Here is a 22,049-nt window from a genome sequence, read left to right on the forward strand (position 1 = left end):
TTATCATGAATAAAAATAAAATGAGCATGTATTAATATGAAAATGAACATCTGTATATCATAAAAAAATTCAATACTTTTTATATAAATTTTTTAGAAAGGTTGTTTAAAGGAGTTCTAAAAACTTTATGAGAAGGAATTTGTAAATTAGAAATAATCATATTATCAGCTTTCAAAATTTACATATATATTTGTCTTTGAAATTGAACATCCTAGTATATTAAAAATGTACATATTCATATTAGACAATTGTTCAAGAAAATGTTAAAAAAAAATGCTAAATCATTACTTCAAGTAGTTTAGATATCTGAACATTTTTTATTTTATTTATGAACATGTTACTTTCCTAATATGAACACTTTGTAGTGTTTAGGATGGAGATCATCCCATAAAAGGTTGGTGTGTCACTAACTCATTACTTTATCCATTTTACTCTTAGAATTTAAATTTATAGTATTAATTTAATATTTTTTTGTTGACGAATTGGCTGGCAATTTGGGACATCTTTCCCTAAGATTTTATCATTATTTAGGTAGGATTTATCAATGAAAAAGAGTAAAGAATCATGTTAGTAAGGAGTACGGTTAGGATTTATTTTGTAATTTTGATTGTAATCTTATTATTTGATTGTTGTCTTTTCAGTTTTGTGCATCTTATATGAACATCTATAGTTGTTATAATATTGCTAAACCGATTATTTTTATCACCTTGGTGTGTCATTTAAAAATAATCTTAGTTAAAAAAAATGATCACTTGTGTAATAGTAAATGTTCAATTATGTTTAATGTATGTTTCCGTAGTAAACTATAATAAGTTTATTGTAGTCGTATACGAAAATATATGTTGTACTTGTGAATTTCAATTATTTTCATTCTTTTAAAGACGCTCATATAAATTTTAACTAGTGAACATAGTTTAACATTTGTTATTTTGTTTTGTTGTAATAATGTTCAATTATGCAATTATAAATGTTCATTATATATACACTTGTGTTTATGGAATTATAAGTTGTACATGTAACTTTTAATGATTATCACTGTTTTGTAGTTTCATTAATAATGTTCAGTTATGTAACTATAGATGATCATTTATATTTTTACATATGGTAATTTTACTGTAATTGATCAAATGCATTATTGTAATCGACCATTATTGCTACTGTATTTGTTCATTTATTACATGTTTAATTATTGCAGTGGGAACAGAGGATGCTGTTATTTTTGAAGAAGCAGGTCACTTTGATTTTTGTGGGAAATAATTTTCTTTTGAAGATGATGCTTATGAAATGTATAATGAGTATGCTTTTATGAAAAGTTTTGGGATCAGAGTTGGGAGGAGTAAGAGGCGAAGGGATGGCTCATTTTTTATGAAAGGATTTATTTGTTCAAATAAGGGTTATAAAGATAATAAGTGTAGAAATATTAGGTCCTATGAGAAACTTGATACAAAAACTGAATGTTTAACTTTTGTACAGTTTCCTATTGATCGTTCAGGTGTGTTTATGATCTGAACATATAGGGTCAAATATTCTAATATAGTTAGTGAATGATGGTTCAAAGTCATCAAAAACATATTAGTATTATATATATACTATTTAAATGTTTTCTTTTGAAGGATGTGATTTGTAATAATACTTTGGGAAATAAAAAAGTTTATAACCTTCTTATTAAAATCAAATAGAAATTGTATATCACCAAAAATTAAAATACTGAATATTAAATATACAACTCAATTCTACACATATTATTATACACAATGAATTCTTTATCCAAAATCGAAAAACTCAAGGTAGTGTTATTGGTTGATGTTGCGCAAATCCATGCATTCTTGATTTCCTTATTTTTGTCGTCTTCCTTTTTTTTTCCTTTCTATCGTGTGGTGTAACTCACTATATCCACGATTCTTTGTTTAAATAATAGACAAAAACAAGAATTGTTATTTAGATTTGAGCAAGAATAAATGTTAAAATTAAATGAACCAATTTTTATATGAATATGAAAATATAACAATTGAAATGATCGATATGGAAATGAACATATATTAATATATAAATGAACATTTATATGTGTCAGTCGAAATGATCATCTATTAATATGGAATGAACAACTATTAATACAATAATGAACATATTTACATAATTGAATATGAAAATGTACATCTATTAATATATAAATGAACATGCATTAGTTTAAAAATGCCTATGAAAGATATCAATCAATGAACATGAAATATATACGTGAATAACTCTTGAAGCTATAAATATGTGATTTATCATACATGCATCTAAAAAAAAAAAAAAAAGACGGACATATATTGAAACTCAAAATTTAACCGAGCATGAAATATTTGAAGAAGATGGCCAAAATATAAATATTTATCAAAATTCTAGTAATCGTATATTAATATGGGAAAACCATATACTTTTATGCGACTGAACATATACCAAAATACAAATGAATATTCATCTACAATGACTATGTAGTAATAATTTTCCACGCCAAACTATGAAAAAAGAATGAACATTAATACAATGACTATGTAGTAATATATAAATGTAGTAATATATTTATATTAATCATCTATTAACATGTGAATGATTGTATACTAATATATAAATGAACATTTATTAAAACGGAAATGAACATTTAGTAAAAAAGAAACACTACGAACTAATTTAATTAATGCTTACTTTTCTCTTCTTTGAAACTATTTCCTTCAACTGCAAAAAAAAAAAAAAAAAAAAAAAAAAAAAAAAGGGAATATGTCATAGTTCATACCCAAAAATCAAAAGGTACTTATTCAGATTACTAGTTTTTAAACGAAAATTTGTAAAAATTACTAAAATGCAATAGTTCATACTCTTTTTCTATGTGTTTATACTTCGATGATGATCCTGTAACACAATTGCAACAAAAATTACTAAAACTAGGGTTTATACTCTTTTTTCGAACTGAATATGAACAAAATCACTTTCTCCTTTGAATTTCGACTTTGTTAGTTGAATTCTGTAGTAATTGAACAATTTTTTTGATAATTTGTCATAATTTCATAGAAATTTTCAGATTTGAAAATGCAAAAAATAGATGTAGAGAGAGAAAATGTAGAAAATGGGTGAGGAGAGAGAAAGTGAAATGATAATGGCTGTTTTTTTTTTTCTTTTGTAAGGGGTGGGGGAAACAATACGGTTATTACTATGTAGTTACTGTAAAAGTGAGTATTTGGGGGAAGGGGTGTTAAACGATGAGTTTAGGGAGGGGTGTAGGGTAAGATGCCTAGACTAGAGTCTAGCCATATATAATTACTTCTCTTGTGGGAATCGGGCTATGGAGTTTAAACTTGTTGACTTGAGCCCAAATTCTCAATTATCTTGGTCCGTAATAATAATAACTTTGTATATCTTAGATCTACTCACGAATCGAGCCCTTAATCATCGAATTAAACTCAATCTTGGGCTTTAAATATACGGTCATAAAATACGATCCGACTTTAATATCTTTGTAGTGGCTCAATAAGCTCGGGAATTGACATAATTTTGCAAATTCCTACACAATAGTACCAACTCTACAAAAACACTAGAAAACATATATTAGTAATAAAAATAGCTCTGCAGAGCTCAAATAAGCACAAATCCGCAGAGCTCAAATAAGCACAAATATGATCGTAGGACGGGAATAAAAATACATATAAAATAGACTCATCAAACTCTCCCAAGCCAAAACTTTGCTTGTCCCTAAACAAAGCAATAAATAAATAAATCAATACTTCACCCTAAAAATAATTTAAATTAAATAATATAATTCAAGGTAAATCTGACAAACATGTATCAAAGTCAACCAATCAAATCCATCCAACTACCAATCTTTCCTAACAATTGTCAAATAGAGCAAACCACAAGAGCATATAGAATTTAAGACTAGTGCTCACACACTCGACTCTCATTTATGTGGCGAGTAAAAGATGTACTCGATCGCTCTCCCTCCAACCCCTTTAATGTGAACAATGTCCTCCCAACTCACAACACTCAAATGTTTAAATAGACATGCACTCAACCTAATAGTCGACTCGAAATATATCAAATCATTCTTTGCATTGATAAAAAACTAATTTCACATTCACACAACTCTATGAACAAAGGTCGAAAGGTCTTTAAAGCTTGTAATGTAAGGTTAGGGTAAAGGGTAGGATCAACTTGGGAAAATGTGAGAGAAAAGCAATGCTTAAAGGGAGCCAAAACCTAATAAAAACCCAAGGTCAAAAATAAATAATGACCAAACATCTCCAACACACTCAACTCTACCAAAAATTCACCAAACAACCACCCAATATTAACAATATTTTCAACACTTACAACTTCACTCATAAAAATATAATATTATAGAACTTGAGTGAAAAACAAACTTTGAACTATTTTTCATTGAACTTGATTTTTTTTTTCTTTGAAACTAATAATTTTTCCTAGAATAACCTTCAATTAGAACACTTGAATATTGAAACAATTTTTTTTCTTTTGCTCTTTTTTTCTTTTTATCTCACATTGGAAATTTTTTCAACTTTGAACAACTTTCAATTTTTCCTAATCCACAAAAATAAGAACAAATAAATAACTTCTCAAATTCACCCAAATTGTGCAAATCATGTGCACACTGCAACTCCCTCACCTCACTAACTATTAGCTCCCTCAAGCCAAGCTTGGGACTAGTAACCAATGGGGCTTAAATAGGCTTGTAATGTGGTTAAAAACAATAAAAGGGCACAAGCAACAACATGGGTAGCAAGAAGGGAACAAATGTATCTAATATCATCTGAAGGGCACCTAAAGAATGAACGTCTTCGTCCTTCTCAATGTGCATAATAACGAGTCATACAAACACTACTCAAAGTTGCAAACCAAAACTCAAAATCATTGACATACCAGGTGTTTAGGGTAATTTTACCCCGCCACGTGGTCCAACCAGAGGACGACACGTGTCAGCTTCATGTTGGTCCAAAGTGGACCAATCTATGCCTGACACGTGTCACTCTAGAAATTAAGGGAAAAAGGCGGCCTTCAGGCCCAAATCCCTAGAAAGCCGCAAAGCGGCGCAGCCCACCAATGATTAGGGTTCAGTGACCTAATCAGGGGCACAAATCCCAAAGACCCTATAAATAGGGAGATGTCCCTCTTTTTGAGGGCACGTTTTACCATTTACACCTGCATTCTCTCAAATCAGAGAAAGACCTGAGCTTGGAATCCGAGCAGATACCCACCTAAATTTCCGTTCTCTTTATTCCTTTTCAAGTTACTAACTTGACCGTCGGAGGCGGAGCTCCAACCACCCGGAGTCTCCGTTTGTTTTTGCAGGTAAAGGTCACGCCGGATCAGTCTTCGTGTTGTAACTCTCCCGAGGGACTAAAACACCCAAAACATTTGGCGCCGTCTGTGGGGAGAGTACCTCGAAGATGGTTCAAGAGTCTGTACCACCCCCTAACCGTCTGGGCGAAGACCCAGAAGTCTTTACAGACCATGAGGATGAAGATCCTCAGGTCGAAACCTTTACAGCCGAAGACGGCTCTCTCAGAATCAAGCGCATCCGACCTAGAGACACTTTGGAGCGGGGTGCCTCCCAGGCGGGTACAAGCCGACCCCTTGGGCAGCCGGAAGGGGAAACCCATACGGCCGCTGGATCAGCCCCAGTCACCCGAGACGAACTCATGAGATTCATGACAAGTTTCAAGGGTGAAATTAAAGAGTTGATCACCCAAAGCCGGGCTGGCCCAAGTAAAGGTCAGTCGGCCAAGAAGACTCCTCTGGAGAAGGGGAAGTCAGTTAGAGACCGGCAGCCCACTCCTCATCCAAAGGAGAAGGCAGCCGGGACCATTGATTGGTAAAAAATTCTTCTCCCTAAGAGGAACAACAACAACACCCACCGGACTCAGCAGCCGGTGGGAAGTAAAAAGTCATCTCTTGATGCTCGGGAAATAATCAACCGGAAGAGAAATCAACAGCTGTCTGAGTCGGCTTCAACGTCGAACTTCCCTGACAGCTTCAACAATTCTTCTGTAGGGAATGCTTTATCCCTGCATGAGAGCCAGACGGGTGGTAATACCGTCCATTCTGGTCCTTAGGTGATTGGAACTGTGCCGTATGTACCTACCCAGGTTTACGGTCAGTATCCTCCTCACTTCATGCAACCGGCCCTCTTCGGGGGTCAGGCGGCATATCAAAATGTCCAGCCACTGGACTGGCAGCTCCGTCTGCTACGCCTGGGTGAACAATCTTCTGCGTTCACCCGGGAGATAACCGAGGCAGCACAGCCGGCCAAGGTTAAGAATGTGTTGGTGGGTACCTATGATGGTATTACCAACCCGGAAGATCACCTTATGGCATACACCAACCTCATGTATTTACAGCGGTTGGATGATGCCACTTGGTGTCGATGCTTCCCGGCTACATTGAAGGGCATTGCCCAACAATGGTTTGGCAACTTGCCAGTCGGGTCCATTGACAATTTTAGGAAGCTCGCCTTCCTATTTTCTTCCAACTTCTCAATGAACATCCCCGCTAAGAAAACAAGCCTTGACTTGAGCACTGTTAAGCAGGGAGAGAGAGAAAGGCTGCGCTCATATGTCAGACGGTTCAATCTGATCAGAATTCAGATTCAAGGACTGTCTGACAAGGTAGCTTTTACAGACTTCATCAAGGCTCTGAGAGACGGGTCGACTTTTAAGTTCGACCTAGTCAGAAAAGGGGCTTTCACCTTACAGGCGGCCCTGAGGGAGGCGGAAAGCTACATTCAAGCTACCGACCTCTGCTCGCCAGGTAGCCAGTCAGACTCTAAGAAGTCCGACAAACAGAAAGACAGCCGGCCTGCTCAGCCGGCCAAAAATAAAGAAGAGAGCAAGAAAAGAAAAGAAATATGGGCGGTTACTGAATCTGACCAGCCGTCCCAGAAGAAAAAGAAAGAGTTTAAACCGTACGTCCCCAAATACGAGTTTAATAAAGACTGCAACTCCATCCTCATGGAGGTAAAGGACCGGCTGTCCATTGAAAAGCCGAATCCAATGAAGAGTTTTGTTCAGTCACAGAACAAAAATAAATTTTGTCAGTTCCATGAGGAGGTCGGTCATGATACCAACGACTGCTTCAGTCTTCAGCGGGTGTTGGACCGTCTGGCTGACAAAGGGCTGTTGAAGTCCTACATTTCCAAGTCCCAAGCCGGGGAAAAAAAGAAAAACAAGGGTCAGTCCTCCAAGACTACCCCCCCAGCCTGCTAGTAGCTCGGATACTGACAAGGAGTCGGTCTACACAATAGCAGGCGGGTTCTCCTGTGGTGGCCCTACCATCCGGGGCACCAAGAGCCATCTTCGAAAGATGGACAAGGATGATGATGAGCAGGCGTCTGCAAGCACCTCCTTCCCATACGTCTTGATCACTGAGAAGGACAGGGGCAGCATCCGCCGTCCGCATGATGACCCGGTCGTCATTGAATGTAAGGTTGCCAACCAACTGGTTGGAAGAATCCTTATTGACACCGGCAGCTCATCAGACATCATCAGCCTCCGGTGCTTGCAAAAGCTGAAATATAACGTCAGCAGCATGCATCCGGTCACCCACCCCTTGGTTGGTTTTGGGGGTGGGATGGTCTTCCCAGCCGGAAGAATTGACTTACCCATCCTGCTGGGAGAGAAGGGCCAAGGATGACATATTGTCGTCAGATTCTTGGTCGTTGAGGAGTTGACCGCCTACAACATTATCCTTGGCCGGCCAAACCTCAACGTAGCCAAGGCAGTAATCATCCCGTCTCTCATGCTCATCAAGTATGAGAGGGATGACGGCGCTGTTGGTTCCCTGAATGGGGATCAGAAGACGGCCCGAGAGTGCTATCTCTCAGCTGTCAGAGACACTGTGGCCCCAGGCGGCCAGGAACCAATAGACCTTGACAATGTCAAAGATGCCGACCCAACGCCTGCCCCACCAGCAGCCGGGAAGAAAAGAAAGGCACCTCTGCTGGTGGAGGTGAAGAAAGAGAAAAAATAGCAATCACTGACCGGTGAACGGTCAGATGAGCTCCGTCCCCAACCGGCTAGTGAAAACATTAATCTCGTTCTGGATAACAGCCGTCCAAAATGTACTGTAAAGGTGGGGACGGTTGCTCATGCTACCTTGGGTGCAAGCTTGCACCTTTTGCTGAAGGAATTCAAAGACATTTTTGCCTTTGAAGTGGAAGAGATGTCAGGCGTTAGCCCGGATCTCGCTGTCCACAAACTCGCCGTGGACCCCAAAAAGAAGCCCATCCGGCAAAAGAAAAGAAACCACGGTGAGGAAAGAAGTCAGGCGGCAGCTGCCGAAGTCAAAAAGCTGCTAGACGCCAGGTTCATTCGGCCTTGTAACTTCCCCGACTGGGTGGCCAAAGTGGTTCTTGTTAAGAAACCGAATGGGACCTGGCGCATGTGTGTTGATTACACAGACCTCAACAAGGCGTGTCCAAAGGACAGTTACCCGCTTCCAAAGATCGACAGTCTGGTCGATTCTACAGCCGGTCACGCCTTGATGAGCTTTATGGATGCCTACTCCGGCTTCCATCAGATACCCCTGTGGAAAAAGGATCAAGAGAAGACGGCTTTCGTCACTGATCAGGGGTTATTCTGTTATACTGTGATGTCGTTTGGCTTGAAAAATGCGCCTGCCACTTTTGAACGGATGATTAATACGGTCTTCATTAATCAAATTGGGAGGAATGTGGAGCCGTACATTGATGACATGATAGTCAAATCCAAGCTACATACGGATCACCTTGCTGATCTCCGAGAAACATTCACCACCCTCAGGCGGCATAAGGTCATGTTAAATCCAAAGAAATGCGTCTTTGGTGTTGAGTCTGGGAAGTTTCTCGGATTCCTGATTGATCAAAGGGGGATAGAGGCTAACCCTGAAAAGATACAGGCGGTGATTGACATGAATTCACCCCGTTCTGTCAAGGAAATGCAGAGACTCACCGGGTGTCTGGCCACCTTGGGGAGGTTCCTCAGCCGGTCAGGCGACAAATGCCTCTACTTCTTCCAAGCAATCAGGAAGAAGACCAGATTTGAATGGGGGGATGATGCTGAGGCGACATTCCAGAGGTTGAAAGAGCATTTGCATTCTCTACCTAGGTTGGTCAGTCCTTTGCCTGGGGAGACGTTGTACATGTATTTAGCCGTCTCATATCATGCCCTGCCGTTCTCCTTGCTGAGCGAGACGACGTGCAGCTCCCGGTTTACTTCATTAGCCATGTTCTTAAAAATGCTGAACTCCGGTACCCCATGGTTGAAAATTTTGGCCTTGCTTTGTATATGGCATTCAAAAAACTGAAGCCTTACTTTTTGGCACATCCAGTGGTGATTTACACCGACCAACCACTCAAGCGGCCAATGTCTACCTTGGAGTCATCCGGGAGAATGTTGAAATGGGCTATTGAAATGCAAAGCCTTGAAATCACTTACTAACCAAGAAAGGCAGTGAAAGGTCAGGAGTTTGCCGACTTCATTGTTGAAATGACCCGTCCGGTGGCTCCGGATAACCTTGATCAGGTTTGGAAAGTATACGTAGACGGGAGCTCTACAAAGAACGGCTATGGTGCAGGCGTAATCTACGTGTCTCCTGAAGGGGACATATTTAAGTATGCACTACGCTTCAAGTTTCAGACCTCTAACAATGAGGCGGAATATGAATCTCTGCTAGCCGGCATTCGCATGTGTAAGACGGCAGGGGCCATGAAAATTGACGCCTACTCTGATTCCCAATTGATTGATAGCCAGTATGAGGGAAGCTATGAGGCTACTCATCCGGCTATGTTCAAATATCTTCAGGCAGTCAAAGAAGAGGTCGGGGCACTTGAGGAATTCCGGCTTAATCAAGTGCCTAGGTCGGAAAACAACCAGGTGGATGCATTTTCAAAAGTGGCGTCTTCCGCCTGCCATGATACGCCTCGGTCAGTCTTTTGGGAAGTTCTTGAAAAGAGAAGCATCTATGAAAATCCCATTGGACTTCTAGACCGAAGCTCTACCTGGATGGATGGCATCCGGGCCTATCTTTCAGACGGTACACTTCTTGATTCGCCACAGGAGGCAGCCGTCCTGAAGAAGCGAGCTGCAAGCTTCGAGTTGAAAAATGGAGAACTCTTCAAGGCGGGGTTTCTTAAGCCCCTGTTGAAGTGTGTCACCCCTGAAAAGGGGAAGGAAGTTCTCGAAGACCTGCATTCGGGATTCTGCGTCTCCCACATAGGCGACAGGTCCCTAGCCGTCAGAGCCAGACGACATTATTTTTGGCCTACTCTTGAGGCAGACGCCAAGGAGTTGGTAAAGAAATGTGACAAGTGCCAAAAATTTGGCAGAACAATTCACCGTCCGGCTACTGATCTGACGGCCATCCACAGCCCTATCCCGTTTGCAAAATGGGGCATGGACATTTTAGGTCCTTACACGCCTGCTCCAGGCAGAAAGCGCTACATCTTGTTGGCTGTGGATTATTTCACCAAGTGGGTGGAGGCTGAGGCGGTTAAAAACATCAAAACCTCAAACGTGATTTCCTTCATCTGGAAAAACATTATCACCCGGTATGGGGTACCTATGTCTATGGTGTTTGATAATGGTCCTCAGTTTGAGACGCCTCAGCTAAAAACATGGTTAGGAGATCAGGGGATCTCAAGCTATTTTGCATCTGTTAGCCGGCCCCAAGCAAACGGCCAAGTTGAAGCCTTCAACAAACTCATCTCAGACGGCATTAAGAAGAAAATAGAAAGAGTCGGTGGCTTATGGGCAGAAGAGTTAATCCATGTCCTATGGGCCATCCGGACAACAGCGAAGGGGGCGACCGGTGAAACCCCATTTCTCATGGTTTACGGTGCTGAAGCCGTCTTGCCCATTGAACATTACGAGCCGACTCTCAGAGTCATGCTATATGATGAAGAGACAAACTGGGAAGCAATGCGCCTGGCATTGGATTCACTCCCAGAACGCAGGGGCAATGCCGCCTTGCGTCATGAGATTTACCATCTGAGAATGACTAGAGCCTACAACAAGAAAGTACACAAGCGTCCCTTGAAAGTTGACGACTTAGTGTTACGAAAAATGGAGGCAACCGGTAGGGCCAATGAGCTGGGGAAGATAACTCCAAATTGGGAAGGCCCCTACCGGATCTATGAAGAAGTAAGGGACGGCACCTACCGCCTAGAAACTCCAGACGGCAGGCGCCTGCCTAGAACTTGGAATGTAGACAATCTGAAAAAGTACTACTTCTGAGAATGTAAGTTTTTTGTAAACAGTGAGTCAATTAATGAAGATTCAGACTTTGTTTGCAAAATTGTTTTGTTGTTTTTTTATTATCCGCCTGGGTAATACTCAGACGGATTCTTCATTTACCTTACTAAGTTTGATACTTAGTAAAGGTTACATTTGTTTGACCGCCTGGGTAATACTCAGATGGATCCTTTAATTATTTAATTAAGTTTGATACTTGGTATGATTTAATAATTGCCTATCCGTCTGGGTAATACCCAGACAGGCTCTTTTGTTTAAACAACTAAGTTCGACATTTAGTGTAAATTCAATGTTGTAATAACGATCGGCCAATGCTCCGATTAAAAACTAAGCAGAAAAACGCTTAGCGGCTATACAACCGGTCCTAAACAAGACCAAAGGCTAAAATGGCTGGATGGTTGCTCATTTTATAAAATCGCCTGTCCCAACATGGACAAAGGCGTCCGGCGACACCCCTCCGAGTGCAATCGTTGCAGAGAACAGACTATTTGTCGGTTCTACGTACCTATGTAGACGGCAAAAATTGAATGACCGAATTGGTCAACTCATAGCCGTCTGACCAGAATGATCTGTGAAGAACGATCAAGTTACCGAATACCGGATGCCCTGGGGCATCAGTCGATCACCGGCTGAAGTTCTTACTTAGGTTATTTATTCCAAAGTTGCACCTTCTATCCCAATTGGGGCAAAAGAGTTGTGTAATAGCTGATTAATGACTGGAGCGCCTGTTGATGTACGGCTGTGCACTTGGTTTGGGGCAATCACTACTGTGATTGATTGACTTACAAACGCAACCAACTCCACTTGAAACCAATCACACAGCCGTCCAGGGGCAAGAACGGCCAGATTTTTGATAAGTTAGGGAAAAATCGCCGCATGCTTTTGATAAGTTAGGCAAAAATTAAAATTCAAACGCAAACGCAAAATGATCAAAACCGACTCAGTCGGTGCATTCATTAAAATTCCACCCAACCAAACGGTTGTAGTGGATTAAATGTTAACCGGAACCCGTCCGGGAGAAAGGAGAAATTTTAAATTAACCCGGCTCCTTAGCCGGTAAATACAAATATACTCGGCACACAGGCCGGAAAAACAAGTTTTGGCATACTGCCGCTGAATAAAAGAAAAGATAAAAAAGAGAGATTGGCATACTGCCGCTGAAAGATCACTTCTGGCCTGCAGGCGGCTCCTCCTGGTCCTCTTCCTCACCGTCTGAGGGAATCTCTTGTGCTACACCGGGACCAGGTTGCTCAGGCGCGGGGGGCTCATTGTTAGAGCTGACCCAGGCTTCAAAGGAATCGGGCTCTGGCTCACCTCTGTCTCTCAAGTACACCACGTACTCCGCATAACTGTGAGCCAGTGCCCAGATGCTGTAATCCGCTTCTGGGTACAAGGCAGCCCAGGCGATCTTCATACGGGCGTCATTATCATCGTCACTCTCAGAAACTAGACGGTTTTGCTCCGCCTCCAGGGTTGCTGCAAAGTTTATCTGAGCCTGAGCAGCCTCCTTCTCCAGCCTCTCAACCTTGGTCTTCAGGTTGGTGTTCTCTTCAGAAACACCCTGAATTGTGCCAAGGTCCGCCTGGGCCTTCTTGAGCTCCTCATTAGCCTTCTTGGCGCCCTCATCCGCCTTTTTCTGGGCCTCCTCTGCCTTCTTCTGGGCCTCCTCTGCCTTCTGGGTCGTCTCAACATCCGCCTTTTTCAGGTTGGCCGTCTTCAGATCCGCCTCTAGCTGCTGGATTCTAGACGCCTGTGTCATTATGATTGCTTTAGTTTCAAGTTCATTTACGATAGTCGAGTGTAAAGAAATATTATCAGCATCTGTGGCGGACTTCTTGGCCCTTTTTACCTCTTCCTGTTTGCGAGAATAAGGACGTTTGAGCCCGTCCACCCGCAGCATAGCCTGCAAAATAGCAAGCGGTATGAGTATTGCAGGCAGGATAAAACACTTGGAAAGAATAAAATTGACAAGTTTCTTACCTCAGCCAGAAGGGATAGAATGCGTTCCAGATTGAACGTCTCTATCCCAGGGATGTTGTCTTTATCCCTCTTCCGGACGGCGTCAAGCATGGCCTTGGCATGCTTCTAACGTCTGGCCAGCAGGGAGATTGATCTGCACCACAATCAATACGTGATGAGTGCAAAACTAAGGCAGCACCTATTTGTTGCCGACCGTCTAAAGATGACATCTGTTGAGAGTGGGATTTCACCCGCAAAGGCCACCCCAGCTCAAGCGGGGATTCAAAAGGGTTCTTACCTTCAGAGCCGGCCAAGCGGGAACCGCTTGCAGGCGTGGTGAACCCCCCGGCTGCTGATAAGGGGTTGACGAGATCAAGGCACAGGCTGCCGCCTATCCTCTCGTTTCGCCCCGCTATCCGCATCTGTTGATTCCCGGCAGAGGCGCCAGGAGTTGAGGCGGAGGTGGATTTTTTTGTTTTGTTGAGAATGGAGGGGGTCTCCTCCCTAGCCCGTTTGATATGCTTCTCAAACGTCTTTCCAACCTCTCCCCCCTGCGAAAATAACCAATTTAAAGTTAGCATCCGGGAAAAATAATCTTTAAAACCAATTTAAGAAAGGGTCAGGCGTTTATTACCTTGGCCTTGACCTCAGCCGCGGCTTTTTCCGCAAGCTGCTTGCGGATGAGTGTAGAGGATCGCTGGGGAGTCTTCTTCGTTGGCAACATGTCTAAAGCTTCTTCTGCAAAAAAGAAATTGATTAGTATCATAAATCAATTCTGGTACAAAAGCACTACAGGCGGATATAAACTCAGGCGCATACGTTTGGTAAACATGTGCCCTAGCCCGCAGGCGGCTAGGAAGCACTCATCCCAAAACCAGGCGCTTTTGGGGATCCAGTTCTTGGGAACTTTTATTGTTTCCCCGGTTGACAAGGTCGCTTCTGTGAGGCCGAAAAAGTCTGCCTCAATTATCTTGTCAAAATCCTCCTCAGGGATCCGGGGAAGAGCGCACTTCCGGCCCATCAGGTCGGGCTTCTTATTATATTAGCGGAATTCATAATTCTCCCGCCTGCTGGGAGCCGACATCAGGTAGAACCTGTGCTTCCAGGCGTCAAATTTGGAGACCTTGTCCAAGGTCATCATGTATTGAGGATACGTGGTTAGAGTGTACCACGCCCTCCAGCCGCCTGGGCTTCGGCTGAGATAGTGCATGCTAGCAAAAGCCTCCCAGCCGGGGTTGATCCCCTGAAATTCGCAGGCGGCAACGTACCCAAAAATATTTGTCCAAGAGTTGGGGGTAAGTTGCCAGACTCTGAGGCCGTAGCCTCTCAATATTGCCTTCACCGCCTGGTGAAGGGGAAAGCGAAGACCAGCCTTAAACGCCGCCTCATAACATTCAAAGTAGCTGTTGGCGTTCTCTTGATCATCCTCCCAGGCGATGATGCCATTCTCAGGTGGCACTCTTATTCTATACCCGTCTCCTAACGGGTGCATTTGCGTAAAGTTTTTTAAGTTATCCTCCATTTGGAGCCGGTCTTTGGCAGAGACGTGGATGTTGAAGGGGTCGTCCTTCTCTTTCCACTTCTTCCTCTCCTCCTCCTCGCTATCCTCAAGCGGGGGTAAATCGTCGCTGCTCTCAGAGGTAGAGGCGGAGCTGTCGCTCTTCGTCTCCTCCTCATTCTAGGTCAAAGGGGCTGAGGCGGCCTCATCGCCGCCTTAGTCGCACTCTTCCAGAAAGGAATCTGCGGGAGTTGAAGGGGCACGCGGAGGGGATCTCTCCAGAGCCGTCTGGTCTCCCTGACCAGACGTTTCTCCCTCAGGCGTTTGGTCGCCTGAGCCTTCGCTTCTATAGTTTGGATCGGTGGCCGTCTGCATAGTCCGAGCCATTGTGTCCTGCACAGACACATAAATGGTCGGAATCCAAGGCAAAGGGTGGTCCCAACACCCCAAGACGACACTCCCAGTACTAGACTCATCCGTCCCAGGTGACCGGCTGTACTCTAACCTAGGTTGTGCCGTGTGTGTTGGTGATGCATCCATTTATTGCAAGAAATATGTACAAGCGGTGAAACAAGAAAAAGAGCTGAGAGAGGCAGAGACGGTACCTTTGGATATGATATCTGAAAACGGACGGGTCCGGCTGGGTTGATGGAATACGAGCTTCCTTGCTTGCGCCTGACTCAAACGGATGACTTCTGCTCTCTCAAAGTTTTCTCTCTAGAAAATTTTTGTAAACGTACAAAATTATGAGGGTAAACGGCTATATATAGAGGGTAAATACGGGGGCATTTCCGTAATTTACTCGGAAGGTGAACGGTTACTACTTTATGGTAAAATTACCACCAATCGGAGCGTGACACATGTCATAAATGCCACGTGGCGTGCCACGTCACATCTGTGAGGGGCAAATGTTTAGGGTAATTTTACCCCGCCACGTGGTCCAACCAGAGGACGACACGTGTCAGCTTCAGGTTGGTCCAAAGTGGACCAATCTATGCCTGACACGTGTCACTCCAGAAATTAAGGGAAAAAGGTGGCCTTCAGGCCCAAATCCCGAGAAAGCCGCAAAGCGGCGCAACCCACCAATGATTAGGGTTCAGTGACCTAATCAGAGGCACAAATCCCAAAGACCCTATAAATAGGGAGATGTCCCTCTTTTTGAGGGCACGTTTTACCATTTATTACACCTGCATTCTCTCACATCAAAGAAAGACCTAAGCTTGGAATCCGAGCAGATACCCACCTAAATTTCCGTTCTCTTTATTCCTTTTCAAGTTACTAACTTGACCGTCGGAGGCGGAGCTCCAACCACCCGGAGTCTCCGTTTGTTTTTGCAGGTACAGCTCACGCCGGATCAGTCTTCGTGTTGTAACTCTCCCGAGGGACTAAAACACCCAAAACACCAGGAACTAACACACATCCCTTACCAAATCAACTAGTCAAGCACTATATTCACATGTAGTTGGACAAAATTGACACATATTAAGGTTTCAAGGCAATCAAACATCAAATCATGATCAACTAATCCACAATATTTATCATCAATAACCAAGAATCAAAATAATTTTGCAAAATTTTTCATCAAGGGGCACAAGGATGCATGATTTAATATTCATTGGAACGTATTTTTTATTTTTTTATTTTTCAATTTTTTTTTTATTTTTCAATTTTTAAAGCAATAAATCTAACCTAAGAAAGCATTAAAAACTAAATTAAGAAATCAAAGGAACTAAGTCAAACACACCAACGAAAATAAAAAGAAAAGGGAAAGAAAGAATACCTATATATACAAGAAATTCCCCCCAAACTAAATCAGACAATATCCTCATTGGCTTAGAGGGAAACAAGTAATCCAAGTCACTACCCCTCATCATTAAACTCGTATCCACCACCATCCCAAACATTGCAATGCATCAACTTGGTACAATTTTGGACAAAAAAGAAACAAAGTGTTAGTAAGATTTGCTCTAACGTTTTTTAAATAAATGATAATGCAGTGATTCTAATTGCATTGGAAAGTATACTTAAAGAGCTTTCCAATGATAGGTCACACGCAAAATTTCGTTAAGAAACGCAAAAGGTATAGCGTTTTGAAGTTGGCCAGTTTTGCTGATGCGCTCTCGCGCCCGACCGGGCGAGCGTGGCCCAATCGAGCCCGACTCCAAGGTACGGTCAGGTGGTTTTTCACCACTTGATGCACGAAAGTTCTTCCTACACTCGATTTTCTTCGTTTTTTCCCTTGATTGAGCAAATATAACTCGATCGGGTGGAACTTTCACTACGGGCTCAAACTCTACAACTTGTTTCTCAATCTCCACTTGTTCATCTTCAAACCCGAGCCCTACACAATTTAGAGCTCTTTCTATAGCATCCACTTCATCTTTCCAAGTACTAGTTTTTCCTGCAGAAGATGCAACACAGGATATCGCCTCCAAGGAATCTCTTACGGGAGCTTGGGGCTTATTAGAAAAATTATTTACATCAACCACACCAATACTAAAACACTTTTCCTCTAACATGGGGCTTTTAGGGATATTATTTAAATTAAAAGTGATATTATCATCCCCTACACATAATGTAAGTTTACCACTTTTGACATCTATTATTGCCCCTGCAGTATGAAGGAGCGGTCTACCCAAAATAATCGGAATTTGCAAATCTTCCTCCATATCAAGAACAATAAAATCAGCAGGTATATAAAATTTACCTACTCTAACAGGAACATCCTCTAAAACACCTAAAGGGTATTTAACAGAACAATCATCCATTTGCAGAGTAATATTGGTAGCTTTTAATTTACCCATAGTTAATTTAGAGCTCATATATAATGGCATAACACTTACACTAGCACCCAAATCACATAAAGCTTTTTCAATCATCAGATTACCAATATGACATGGAATAGAAAAACTACCCGGATCTTTTAGTTTAGGTGGAGATTTATTCTGTAATATATCACTACATTCTGCAATAAAAGTAACCGTCTCTACCTCACTAATAGATCTTTTTCTAGTCAAAATTTCTTTCATAAATTTAGAATATGCAGGAACTTGAGTAATTAAATCTGTGAAAGGAACTGTTACTTGTAAATTCTTTACAACCTCCAGAAACTTACCAAATTGGTTATCCAACTTACACTTTAAATGTCTATTAGGGAATGGAATTTTGATAGCAAGACCCTGCACATCTCCATTCTTATTATGGGGTTTACCCGGCAAAGAATTATCAGAAAAGTGAGTTTTACCCTGTAGCCCTGCAAGGCTAGTAACAACATTGTTTGGTTTAACAGAGTCAAGATTAGCAATTTTTGTTGTAGCAGGTTCATCATCTTTGGGCATATGAGGCCCATCATAGTGTGAACCACTCCTCGGAGTAATTGCATTTGCGTATTCTGTTGTTTGTACTTGCAGTGATGGTAGGGCTCCGTGCTGGCGAGTTTGCAGAGTAGAGGAAAGTTGCGCAATCTGAGTATCTATTATTTTACGGAAATTTCACCATATACCACTGAGTTTAAGCTTAATTCACCGCATACCACCAAAAACTATCTAATACACCAAATACCACTCAATTAATGTACATTAACATGAAATGCCTTTTTGGCTAACTGCCGTTAGTGAGCCGTTTGGGGTAATTTACCATTTCACCATGTACCATTTTATGTAAAAGTTTTTTTCACCATATACCATGTTTTAAAAGTTATTTCACCATTTACCCATTTTTTGGAAACGGTAATATTTTCAAAAAAAACTAGTCGTTGAACACTAATAACGGCTAGTTTGTTTGTTATATAAATGAAGTGTTTGAGGGATTCACGTAGTACTTCACACTTCCAAAAGCATTTCTAAAAGATGTCCACACACTTGAGATCATCATCTTCCTCTTTCGATTTTTCGTATGTACTATAAGTGTGATGTATGAGAGATATTCAGATGGTGCAAGGGTTATGTGGAGCAAAATTTCGTATCGGGTTACGATAATCAAAAAAGGGGAGGGATAGACACGCAATTGTATGGAGGTGAGAGCTTGTTGAAGCAAGAATTGAAGGACCTTAAGAGAAGAGTAGCAAGACAACAAAAGATAGTAGACATAGCAATTAAAATAGGAGTACTTATGTTTTTTGTTATTGTATTTGTAGCGTTAAAATGATTATTGTAAACAAAGTATCATTGCTAAAAGTAATATGCATTAGAATTCTTAGCTATATTTTGGTAAAAGAGCACTTTTACATACGAAAAATCGAAAGAGGGAGATGATGATCTCGAGTGTGTGGACATCTTTTAGAAATGTTTTTGATAGTGTGAAGTACTACGTGAATCCCTCAAACACTCCATTTATATAACAAACAAATTAGCCGTTATTAGTGTTCAACGGCTAGTTTTTTTAAAAATATTACCGTTTTAAAAAAATGGGTAAATGGTGAAATAACTTGTAAAACATGGTATATGGTGAAAAAACTTTTACATAAAATGGTACATGGTGAAATATAAATTACCCTAAACGGCTCACTAACGGTAGTTAGCCAAAAAGACATTTCATGTTAATGTACATTAATTGAGTGGTATTTGGTGTATTAGAAAGTTTTTGGTGGTATACGGTGAATTAAGCTTAAACTCAGTGGTATATGGTGAAATTTTCGATTATTTTATTATGTGCTATTAATGAGTCAATTTGTGCATCTCTACTCTGCATCTGCTTCTACATATTAGCTAACATCGTTTTGATTTATGATATGCCAGAATCAAATGGAGGAGTAACAACCTGTTGTGGTCTCTGATGTGGAGGTTGGTAGTACCTCTGTTGTGGTTGTTGTACCTGTGGTGGAGGGTTAAGCACATTCGTACTATTATACGACATATTTTGGTTATTTTTCAACCCTGTATTGTAGGTGTTAGAGTATGGACTAATTTGCTTATAGGTTTGAAAAACATTAATCTTCTCAATTGAACTCCTACAGTCATGTGCCCAATGACCTACAAGACCACAATTTTCACAAAATATTGTAGAGTTAGTACCAATAGCAGAAACACTAGCAACAGAAGATGAATTAGAATTATTAATACTGTCTAGTTTTTGGCTAATAAAAGTCAATTGTGTCTGCAAAAAGGATATAGAATCGACTTGGTGTTTTCCCTTGTTTGCAAACCCTCTAGGATTCCCATATTGGGAATTATGAATAGCCATCTCTTCGAAAACATTGCTCGCTATATTCTCATCCAAATTCATAAATCTTCCGTTAGCTGCAAAGTCCAAAATCATTCTTGAATTATCCAAGCCCGTTGTAGAACGCTTGGATTATCTACCACTGTGCTAGTTTATGATGGGGACATTCTCTCTGTAAATCTTTAAATTTTTCCCAAGCTTCATATAAACTTTCATCAGCTTCTCAGGCAAAATTTTGGATTGCACTCCTTAACAAAGCTGTCCTCTCTGCAGGGTAATATTTATTATAGAAATTCAAAGCAAGAGTTTCCCACTCAGTAATACCAAGTGCAGTTCTATTTAATCCATTATACCACAATTTAGCTTTACCACATAAAGAAAAGGGAAAAAGAAACACCCTGATTTGGTCTTGTGTGACCCCAGCTTGCCTAATAGTATTGCAATACTGACAGAAATCTGCAATGTGAAGATTAGGGTCTTCACCCTTAGCTCCACTGAATTGCTTTCTTTCGATTATCGTGATAAACTGGGGCTTGATCTCAAATTGCACTCCATCGAGATTAGGTGTGGGAGCAAGATGTGGAAAATCTTTCAGGGATGGTTGCAAATAATCGCTAAGCTTACGAACAGGATGAGGTGGTCGTGGTGCAGTCATCTCTGATTCTTGATCTGTACTAAACAAATAAATATGAGAATTTTTCCCAAAGAACTTACATTCTATGAGACGAGAAAAAAAATTAAAAAAATATTAAATAATAATAATAATAATAATAATAATAATAATAATAATCTAGACTAAAAAATTAATCAGAAATAAAAATAAAACCGTTTCCCCGGCAACGGCGTCAAATTTTGACAGGCTAAAGTCGTAATCACCTAATAAAAAATAATACCTAAATCCACTTACTATGTAGATAGGAAAGAAGGGTCTAACCATAGGGAAACAATGTTCTTTTATTCCTAATAATTTATTATAATCTAAATTATCAAGAAACAAGGAAGAATTGTAAGAATTATACTATGACAATAATAATCAAACTAAGGGATAAACAATAATAAAAGACCTAGGATCATAGGTTCACCAATAATTAATACTTCGGGATAAAACATAACAATCAATTATCAATGCATAAATTAACCAAATTATAAAGGGCTTTCACTACGTATTATAATCACAGAATTAATCTATCGGTATTAAATCGCATCTCTCGAATCTTGGGCTTTAAATATACCGTCATAAAATACGATCCGACTTTAATATCTTTGTAGCGGCTCAATAAGATCGGGAATTGACATAATTCTGCAAATTCCTACAAAATAATACCAATTCTACAAAAACACTAGAAAACATATATTAGTAATAAAAATAGCTCCGCAAAGCTCAAATAAGCACAAATATGACCGTAGGACGGGAATAAAAATACATATAAAATAGACTCATCAACCCTTAGCACAGGGCCCTTAATTTCTGAGGGCCTAAAATTATTCGGAGCCCAATAAAAAAAAAAAAATAAATAAATAAAAAAAATAAAAAAAAATCAATTCTCTAGTTCCCTTTCTCATGCACTTACCGTTTCGAGACTTTTGACTGATTTCTAATTACAAGATTATTTAATTACCCACGGGCCCCATCAATGCCATAAATGCTGCAATCCCAAAAAAATTTGTTAAATCTTCTGGAGTATTTCTTTTTTTTCTACGTAGTTTCATATTAACCATCATTCTTGTTTAACCATTTATTTTTAATTTTTTTTTACATATTGAACTTCAGTTTTTACGATTATTTTTCAGATAAAACTAGAATTTCAGTACTCCATTGTTTTTTCTTACAAAAAAAAACAAAAAGAACTTCATATATCATTTATTTATTTACAAGAGAATTTCAGATTTTTATTTGAAGTTGGGTTTAAATGTTTAAGAAAAATTTTAAACTCAATTTTCAAACACACAAACAAAAGATAATAGGAAGTTGTTGGTCTCCTATCAATGGATTTTAACAATTTGAGTTTCTGAATGATTTAACAATTGATTTGGTTCCTTTTTTTTATGCTTCAATTAATTTGGTTCTTTATTTATCACTATTTAATTTTTTTAACTATACCTTTTAGAATTAGAAAAAATTCTGATACACAACAACATTTCTGACCAAAAAAGAA

The 22,049-nt window shown here is 40.2% G+C and overlaps 1 non-coding gene across 1 annotated transcript; it reads left to right on the top strand.

Moving 5' to 3' along the window:
* Positions 1-20,042: 20,042 nt before the first annotated feature.
* LOC145565641 (small nucleolar RNA R71) lies at positions 20,043-20,149 on the top strand. The gene has a single exon (XR_014095069.1). It is a non-coding gene; the product is annotated as a small nucleolar RNA R71 (small nucleolar RNA).
* The last annotated feature ends 1,900 nt before the right edge of the window (positions 20,150-22,049 follow it).

Source organism: Chenopodium album, chromosome 1, assembly GCF_948465745.1.
Source record: "Chenopodium album chromosome 1, dcCheAlbu1.1, whole genome shotgun sequence".
NCBI lineage: Eukaryota > Viridiplantae > Streptophyta > Magnoliopsida > Caryophyllales > Amaranthaceae > Chenopodium > Chenopodium album.